General features: G+C 40.9%; 1 protein-coding gene across 3 annotated transcripts in view; it reads left to right on the top strand.

Moving 5' to 3' along the window:
* Positions 1-561: 561 nt before the first annotated feature.
* LOC138284953 (baculoviral IAP repeat-containing protein 1-like) overlaps positions 562-9,939 on the top strand; it is a 472,954-nt gene continuing 463,576 nt past the window's right edge. For all 3 annotated transcript variants that reach the window (XM_069224320.1, XM_069224310.1, XM_069224328.1), the window contains exon 1: positions 562-667. The gene's annotated coding sequence lies outside the window, so the exon portion shown is untranslated. The remainder of the gene's footprint in view (positions 668-9,939) is intronic.

Below are 9,939 nucleotides of genomic sequence, written 5' to 3'. Positions count from 1 at the left end.
TGTGTCTTGTGCCTGCAATATGACATTGTTCTAAGCACACATTCCAGTCATATTTAATTGTTACATATTTCATTTGTCAGTTAAAATGGGGTTTCCATTTATCAGAAGGGCACCCTCTAATCCTAGGGTTTTCTTTTACAAGTCAGTACATTTTGTTTACTTCAGTTGAATCAGTTGACTGACACCCCTTTCAACAATGATTTGTGAAAGATAAGCTACATTGTTTTTTTCTGTCATGGAGTAAAATGGCGACACAAAATGTGATTAATGACCTGTTTTAAAAAGGCGCGTACAACAGAATTTCATAGCACAACAAAAACCTGGTGTTATTATTTAACAATGTAATGGTAGCCTATCTTTCTCTTCTGTTTGTCGCACCTACTCTGGTCCACATACTTTTAAAACCCCAATAGAGTTCTGCACTTTATAGCACGTCCCGAGCTTTCATTTAGGTGTTTTAGGTTATTGCTCAATGTTTGTTCGTAGTTTAACAGGTCAGCTGCTTGTTATTTCCTTGTTCAGGGACTGGGGATTCGATTCCAGGAAACAAATCTTCAGGGGATGCCATATATTGCGCCTCACGTTGTTTTTTGTTTAAAGCACTGCCACTGAGGTTTCAGAGGTCGCGGCATTCGTCCTTTCTCCTAGCTTCGAGCACAAGTAAACCGTGAGTATCTGCTGGCGTTCATCTATTCACGAAAGTTGGTCCACGGGTCTGTGCGCGAGCCAGACTGCATCCTTTGCTCGTTTGGTATTTCCTGCTAGTAACTGCGAGTTGTTCCTATACTTATTCGTGGTGTTTGCTGACACTGCGTGCTGATGCCGAGTTCAACCTTGGCTTGTTTCATGGTTGATTCTGACCACCTTTGCTTGACCTCCTTCGTTGCTCAAATTTACAACCGTCTTAAATAACCTCACAATAACAAAAATGAGACTCTGAAAATCCTCGTGCAAAAGGTTACTTTACAAGTCTCATTTGTGTTCGCATTCGACTTGCACATATAATGCCTCATATTATATCTGGCTATAGAAAGCTTGACCTCTTCTTGCATGTAAAATGCACGCATCACAATCCCACCATACTACTGATCACACTATGTTAACACCCGTGCATGAGTCCTTAACAAAAAGTTGGGGGGGCTACCCAGGTTAGGCAGTATGCAAGTGACATCATGGCGCATGACCTATCAGCACATGACATCATGAAGCATGACATCAGCAACCATGACCTCACAAGAAGTGACTTCAGATCTTAAGACCTCACACTTATGTTTAGCAGGTCTATCATGAGTACATTTGAGCGCATTACAAAGTAACTGATTTAGATCTTGAAGGAGTGTAATACTCCACCAGTAATATGATTGATATCCCATCCGCCATATTACGATCCCACTATATGCTATGGAGTTCATAATATGGCGGACAGCATATCCGTCACGTTTGTGACAGAGTATTCTATCCACCAAGATCTAAATCATGCCCAAAATTTAACAAGTGACAATGTGCATAGGAGTTGTGGCAAAAAAGTGAGGGAATCCCGAAGCAAAATCTGGGTGTCAGTTTATACGTTTATTTTTTTAAACTCGGATGCAAAGAAATTGGCAACATGGAGAAACATGGCAGTATATCTGCTGCATAGATATTTATGTGCCCAATCTCAGGGAATAATAATAATGGTAAAATAACTCTGGAGATTAATGCATTTGCTGGAGAGATGTATATTTTGTCTAGTCCCAGTTTTGAATCAAAGTAGCATAGATGGTTAATATATCTCATGCAAAGCACATCATGTTACACAGATGACAGATTTTTATTTATGTAGATGGATAAGTGGGTTACTGCTCTTAACACACAGTTCATTTTGTTACTTGCAGTCATTGATTTTAATCCTTCTAATTTAGCACCACGAGTTATGAAGTGCATGTGACTCCTACCTTGTCACTCTTATTGTCTTATGAACACATGCTGTACATTGATTTACACACACATATGATTTATTGTCAGTGTATAATGCGTACGTGTGATGTAAAGCGTTCCGACACCCTGGACTGGTATGAGCAGTGCTATGAAAAAATAAAACAAAATAGTCGTATTTAGATTGTTATTTCTGTAAATACTGGAATAGACCAACACATTTGACATTATTACAGTGCATGCATATGCCTTATATACAGGGACTGAAAAAAATCTAAAACATGCCTCTCTTAAATACCTGTGAAGTGCTAACAAGCTGTCAGCCTTTGTTTCTTCTCCAATGCATTTGCAGCTAGGTGTAAGGTTCCAGGTAGGTCCACACTAGGATACTTAATCTAAAGGAGGCCTGATGGCCCCTTAATTTCGGCCTTTCTTTGGGCTCAGGTTGAATTTAAAATAACAAAGCCCACTCGCCTACATGTTGCTATTCGGAATGCAGCTGCTAGATCTATCCCGGTGCCTGAAAATTACGCTGGGATGAGTTCAGCATATTTCTGTGGGGCCCAACCTCTTGGCAGGGGAGACCGTGTCCACCCTGTGAGAAGAGTGGGCTCCCTTCTTGTGCCCTGCTTAACACCACACTACATACTAGGGACATCCAATGATATGCTGCATTATAAGGACCCTAGCCAGCCATATTGCATCTTATTTATTGATATGCATTAAGTTACAATTTTTATTAATTGATATGCATTTAATTTACAATTTTTACAGAACCACTCAGCTTGGGGTGTGTTCTGCTTTCCTTCTTATCTCGTATCAGAGCTTACAGAACATATCAAGAATGCACTTCTGAGTTCAAAGAAGACCTTTATTGTTGTTAATTCTTCCCCACCCACAAGTTCGTGAGAGACGAATTAATAGATTTCAAGCACACATTCAATGAAAACAAAATATATCACAGTATTTCTCAGTTGCAATGTACACAGCAGGATATATATATATAAGATATTGATAAGATATTGAATGCAAAGCAAAACAAATACTTCACCGTGTGAGAAACTATTTACAGCTTCATCTTTCTGGGGTCTGCAAGTTGATGACTCCGGTCAACTGCGAGAAAGAGATTATCTACCCACACGGGAGACTGGCAACTGGCACCAAGTTCCAGCCCGAAGTCAAGCAGATTCGATTCTAAATCTCTGAAACCCTGAGCCATCCTTGCAAAAGCGTGCCCCCTCCACTCAGACGCGGGAAAACTACGCAAGCCTTTGGAGACTGGCCAGATCTCCTAGACTTCTCCTCTTCCCAAGCCTGAGCAGAAAGGAAAACACCAAATGTACTCTCTCTTATCAGGTCTAGTCTGGTGTGAGAAAAAACAGTTTGGTTCATCTTGTGGAAAAAACACAGCTTGGAAAAATACAGCTTGGATTCTCAACTGAAATGTCTAACTCCACGTTAAAGGCAATAGGCAGCTAACCTAAATATCAAATATAGGCCCGTATTTATACTTTTTTTGCACCGCATTTGCGTCGTTTTTTGACGCAAAAACGGCGCAAACTTGCAAAATACCATTGTATTTTGTAGGTTTGCGCCGTTTTGCGTCAAAAAGCGGCGCAAATGCGGCGCTAAAAAAAGTATAAATACGGGCCATAATGTCTAATGTCATGTCAAAGCCAATAGGCAGCTGAGCTAAATACAAAATGTAATGTCTAATATCATGTTAAAGCCAATAGGCAGCTGAGCTGAATACAAAATGTAATGTCTAATATCATGTCAAAGCCAATAGGCAGCTGAGCTGAATACAAAATGTAATGTCTAATATCATGTCAAAGCCAATAGGCAGCTGAGCTGAATACAGCATGTCAAAGCCAATAGGCAGAGTACAGAATGTAATGGCTAATGCAATGTCAAAGCCAATAGGCGGCTAAACTGAACAAAACATATAATGTGCTACTGGTGAACATTGAGCAACTAATATGCGCAGTGGTGAAACACAAAGTCATTGGTCAAACTCAATTAATATCATCACATTCCACCCTATGACCAATGAATTTTTGTTTCACATATCTCTTGTTTCAAACAAAAACAAAAAAATACATCAGCACAAAAAAAAAAAAATACATTATCAGCAACTCAGATTTGAATGATCAAAGCAATCCCTGTAAAGCAATGGAAGTGGATTAACATATTGATCTCATAACCTTTCACATCAGATACATCTGCACAGAAAAGACTGAAACTTTTATACTCTGAATGAGATTATAGTGTCTCTAAAATAGCAATTTGATGTAGCATGAGTACTACTCATGTAAAGATGCACGGTCCACCTGAAAGGTTTGCTGGAAGGTAAGTGAAAGTCAGAGTTCCACACGAAAAAACACAGACAGTTAACTGTTAAGGTTGCTTAGTTCCAGTGGAAGAATGTAATCAAACAAGTTGAACTTGAACTGAAGGCGCCATTTGCGCAAAATGAATCCATGGTGCTTGTACTGTACTCAGTCAGGTTCAGGTTGGGGGTTCGGTCCCTTCCCCGACCCCACACGCACACCCCCAAAGGGGGACCACACAGCACACTCAGGGACAGTGGCGAAACGTGGTAGGATCTGCAAAAGAAAAAAGTATGACTTTTCTTGCAAATAACATTCGTCATTTGAAATGTACCCTTCCTCTTTCTTTCCCAGTTTTATAATCAGCAGGATGTTTTTAGGGCCCTTTGTTATGATTTCTGCAGGTTCTGGAGGGTCATCTGGGGCTTCAACCCACACCTCAGCACTGAGGTTTTTATCTGCTGTGCCACAGCTTCCCTTTTCTTGCACTGTCAGAGGGGCTGGGGCAGACTCATTCTTTACCAAACCTCCATTCACTGCACTTTTGACAAGTTGGGCCATTCTGTCTCCAGTTTGTATGAATGAATCAGATTCTTTTCTAGTTATCAGCATAATTTTGATTTCTCCTTGGTAATCTGCAGCAATCATTCCCCTTAAAACCTGATCAATTTGCCATATCTGTCCTGGTAACTTTCCTCTCTCTGTGACTGCTTGTGGGACAGATTGCTCTTGTGCGTGCTGCACAGTTTTTATCAAATCTAGGGGAATGTGCATCTCTTTCATCTCTGCCCACTTGTAAGTGGCTTTCTCTCCCAGCTGTTCACATTTCTGGCGCACCCACTTAGCCATCCCCACTAAGTCAGAATTCTGGGTGAACACTTCAGACTCTGAATTTTTCTCTTTAACATCTGCAAGGGAATTGAACCAGTTATGTACAAGCCATGTGGAAAACCAAAGGGCTAAACCATTGGCAATGAACCAAGAATCAGTGTAAAAATGACACATCTCAAACAGGTCTTGCTTTAAAGTCTGACACACTTTGTACAACGCTGTTCCTTCTCCTGTGCCAGAAAATAACATTTAAGTCAATGAATCATTAGTAAAACAAACATGCTTTTTATCTTCAGTGGACACGAATTCAAATGGTGCACTCAATTTCACTAGTGACTCTTTTACCTGTGGTACTCTAGCCCTGTCTTGCAGGTACCAGATCCAGTGTATGATGCTAGCTAGGGGCACTCTTTTCTTCCCCTGTTCTTAATTTACATGTAAATCAGTGTTTCCCTCTTGCACTGCGCAGAAACCTAAAGTCTGCATTATTTAATTTGCCAAATCACAAGCGCGCAGCTGCATATAATTTTTCCCTGTGACCATATACCAAAGTGTTAGGATTTCACTCAGATGAGGGCTATTCTGTTTCCAAAAATCAAACAAGCTAATGAAACTCGGTGTCTCTTGCTTAGTGCAAACAGTAAGAAACTTTAATATCTTTCGTTTTACTTCATTTTGCAATGGTAACTCGTAAATCACATTCTGAGCTCTCTCTGTGTTATCAGTTAAGGAATGCACTTTGACTGCCAAAAAACCTGGCTCACACAGAAGCTCAGAGTAGCTCGAAGCTGTCTTAACCCCCTCATTACTGGAATGGGAAAAGACAGATTCTTCTAAAACAGCATTTTTATAACTTTCAGCATTATCTTGCATTAATGTATTGTGACTAATTTGCTCACGTAAATTCTCATTTTCATGTTCCAACTGCCTACATTTCTCCTGCATTTCTCTGTAAGCAGATAAAAGTATCCAAACCCTTCTGTCAAAAACAAAAGGAACATCACTGCTCTCAAAAGGCACATTTTCTAAATATGCTTCATCACAACAAGAAAACGTATTTCTCACAGCACCATCAGGCAGTTTAACTACACATGCATTTTCAAACATGGTCTGCCGTGCTTCTGTAATTCTCCAAACAACAAAAAAACAATTACACTTTTAAATTGTGCACGTAGAAATCTATAATTCGACCCTACCCCAATCCTGGTACCAAAATGTTCTGCTTTCCTTCTTATCTCGTATCAGAGCTTACAGAACATATCAAGAATGCACTTCTGAGTTCAAAGAAGACCTTTATTGTTGTTAATTCTTCCCCACCCACAAGTTCGTGAGAGACAAATTAATAGATTTCAAGCACACATTCAATGAAAACAAAATATATCACAGTACTTCTCAGTTGCAATGTACACAGCAGGATATATATATATATAAGATATTGATAAGATATTGAATGCAAAGCAAAACAAATACTTCACCGTGTGAGAAACTATTTACAGCTTCATCTTTCTGGGGTCTGCAAGTTGATGACTCCGGTCAACTGCGAGAAAGAGATTATCTACCCACACAGGAGACTGGCAACTGGCACCAAGTTCCAGCCCGAAGTCAAGCAGATTTGAATCTAAATCTCTGAAGCCCGAGCCATCCTTGCAAAAGCGTGCCCCCTCCTCTCAGACTCGGGAAAACTACGCAAGCCTTTGGAGACTGGCCAGATCTCCTAGACTTCTCCTCTTCCCAAGCCTGAGCAGAAAGAAAAACACCAAATGTACTCTCTCTTATCAGGTCTAGTCTGGTGTGAGAAAAAACAGTTTGGTTCATCTTGTGGAAAAAACACAGCTTGGAAAAATACAGCTTGGATTCTCAACTGCAATGTCTAACTCCACGTTAAAGGCAATAGGCAGCTAACCTAAATATCAAATATAATGTCTAATGTCATGTCAAAGCCAATAGGCAGCTGAGCTAAATACAAAATGTAATGTCTAATATCATGTCAAAGCCAATAGGCAGCTGAGCTGAATACAAAATGTAATGTCTAATATCATGTCAAAGCCAATAGGCAGCTGAGCTGAATACAGCATGTCAAAGCCAATAGGCAGAGTACAGAATGTAATGGCTAATGCAATGTCAAAGCCAATAGGCGGCTAAACTGAACAAAACATATGGGGCCAGATGTAGCAAAGGGTTTTACCCATTCTGTGTCTATGGGAAAATGTGTTCGTACATATGGCCCATAATGTGCTACTGGTGAACATTGGGCAACTAATATGCGCAGTGGTGAAACACAAAGTCATTGGTCAAACTCAATTAATATCATCACAGGGTGTCACTTTACTTTAAGCCAAACAACGGTCTTTAATTACATTGAAAAGTAATACAGAAACAGAACTGAAGCTGTGTATGAGTTTAACACTTTGCAAGATATAAGCTGAGGAGGCTCTAAAGAAATAGAGTCTGTGAGAGAAGCGGAAGTGGACCTCAGTTGAATAGATGGGTTGATAGTTATGGAGCCTGGGGCCCTATCTGTTCATCTGGGGTCCGAAAAAATCTTTTCTTCTCTGTTCCGAGGGGTGAAGCAGTAACTTGGCAAATCATTCAAATCGATTACAGTGTAACTCAATAGTCTCGCATTAAACCTCAGAGTTGAAATTAAAGTTTCAAAGGGCTTTGTTACAGATTTGAAGCCAAAGTTACATAGGTGAGTCTCAAAACCATAGTATACAGATACAAAATAATCAATGGAAAGTTAAGGCGTAGCACAATATTAAATTGAAGTAACATATAAAAGACCAAAACTTCAATTGTAACAATGCGGAAAATCAGGAAAAGTACTTGATGTCTTGATTCTAAAATTATTGAATATAGCACATAAATTACTCTAATGTAAAAGGAATATCTGAGAAAGGTTAGCAAACACAACCTCATTAGAAGATTCTGTCTAAGAAAGGTGCAGTGGCATAAAGTATGAGATCTATACCTCAAAAAGGTCCACTCTGAGAAAGGGGCAGAGAGAATCTGAATCTCTCTCCAGCTAGACTACTCTTAAACCTTGCTTTTCCAGGTGTGATGACATCATGACAAAAACTTTAATTTGAAGAACAAAACTGTAGGGCAGTTAGAACCGACGATTCAGTGTTCTGAAACCTTTGACTCCCATCCTTGATACACCCTCACATTCAGAAATCTCAAAAGCTATAGCTGTCAGTGGCTGGATACTCCTATCTGCAAGTAGCGTTCTCTCAGACCCTCTTATCTCTCATTCACCACGAGCTCCTTGTTAACTCTAGCACCTGTAGCTTTGGAAAAAACAAGCTTCACGTTGAAGATAAGGACATGCAAAAAGAATGTGGCCTTCACTCCTACCAACTAAAATGAAAAAATATACTTTTAGTCCAAGTATGTTTTAAATTACTAACTTGTTAAATATAAAATGATTATAAAGAATAACATTTCTAAAAGATTGTATGACATAACCACACATGCCAGAACCATGCATGCTTTAACAAAGCAGTTGGAACAACGACCGCGTCTTTACCACGGATGCCTTTACCACTCATGCCTTTACAACAAATTTCTTTGTAAAAGGATGCTTAGTAAAGGAATATGTGGTAACGGCATGCATGGTTGTGTTAGACAACCTCCCCTCTTAACAAAAAAAACTACCCGACCCCCTCCCACCCACCCTGAGACCTAAAACTAACCCACCCCTAAAAACCTCCCCCCAAAACCTGACCTCATCCCCTCCCCACCTTGAGCCCAACAAACCTTCCCCTGTTAAAAATAAAAAACTACCCGACCTCCCCCAAAACCCAGGGTCCTGTTATAAAAAAATCTACTCTGACCCCCCACTTGCCCTGACCCCAAAACCGTACCCACCCCTAAAAACTAAATTACCCTGACACCCCCACACACTTAGCCCTAAAACCTGCCCCACCCCTAAAGACTCCCCCCCCCCATAACCAGGCCCCAGACCCTCCTTTGCCTGAGCCCTAAAACCCTGCCCCACTTACCTCACCACATCCTCTCCAGATCCTTGCTGCTCTGCCTATTATCACCACTAGACCGCTCTCTGCCTTAACCATGCATATGCGTGGTTATGGCAGACATGCAGCCAGTCGTGGTTAAGGCAAGCGTTGTTGTGCTTGCGCGCTAAACATACTCGTGACTTAGCCTGTGTTATGTAGGCCGTTCCCCTCTGCCAACTAGAGACCCAGACACTGGTGCATATATACCTGTGGGGGGGGGGGGGGCGGGAACTACTGTGTGTCTCCATTACAAAAAACATGCACTACAAATTTGATGGAGGGCAGGGGACTCTGGAAATCCGAGCCTATGACTCGGCTATACAGCTGGTTACAATTATTGATTGGCCTTTTAGGGACAATACAGATCCTGGGGTCAGGCTGGAATTAGACCTTTTGGAGCACTTTGGGATACATATTCACCTGTATGGCTTCCCACTTTGGAATACACTCTCCTCAGTTACATCTGTGCCCTTGCGGTGCTAACGTGAGGTGAATTGGGCAGACAAGTTCATACTTTAGGGGGATACTGACATACAGGCACCTATAATAATGTGCAAACACTCATGTAATTTGTCTCAAGTTACCATTTCATCGGTCTCCTACAATGTCGGAGTGTAGAAGGCTGAAGGTGGGTCAAGCTAAAAATATTTTGTAGTGGCTTTCCTAAGTAGGTCAGTGAGTTGATCATCCTGTATGTACCAACAGTTAAGCCTCCAAAGTCTCCCTGAGGTCCATTCGTCCTGCAAACCACCCTCTTGACTGGAGAGTGGTCTGAAAGCTCACAGAGAAGATTGCAGACATCTGTTATCTCTCAGGCAGAGAAGTGCATCTCCTGCAGGAAAGAA

The sequence above is a fragment of the Pleurodeles waltl genome, chromosome 1_1 (assembly GCF_031143425.1).
Source record: "Pleurodeles waltl isolate 20211129_DDA chromosome 1_1, aPleWal1.hap1.20221129, whole genome shotgun sequence".
In the NCBI taxonomy this organism is placed as follows: Eukaryota; Metazoa; Chordata; class Amphibia; order Caudata; family Salamandridae; genus Pleurodeles; species Pleurodeles waltl.
This window is presented reverse-complemented; position numbering and strand designations above follow the sequence as displayed.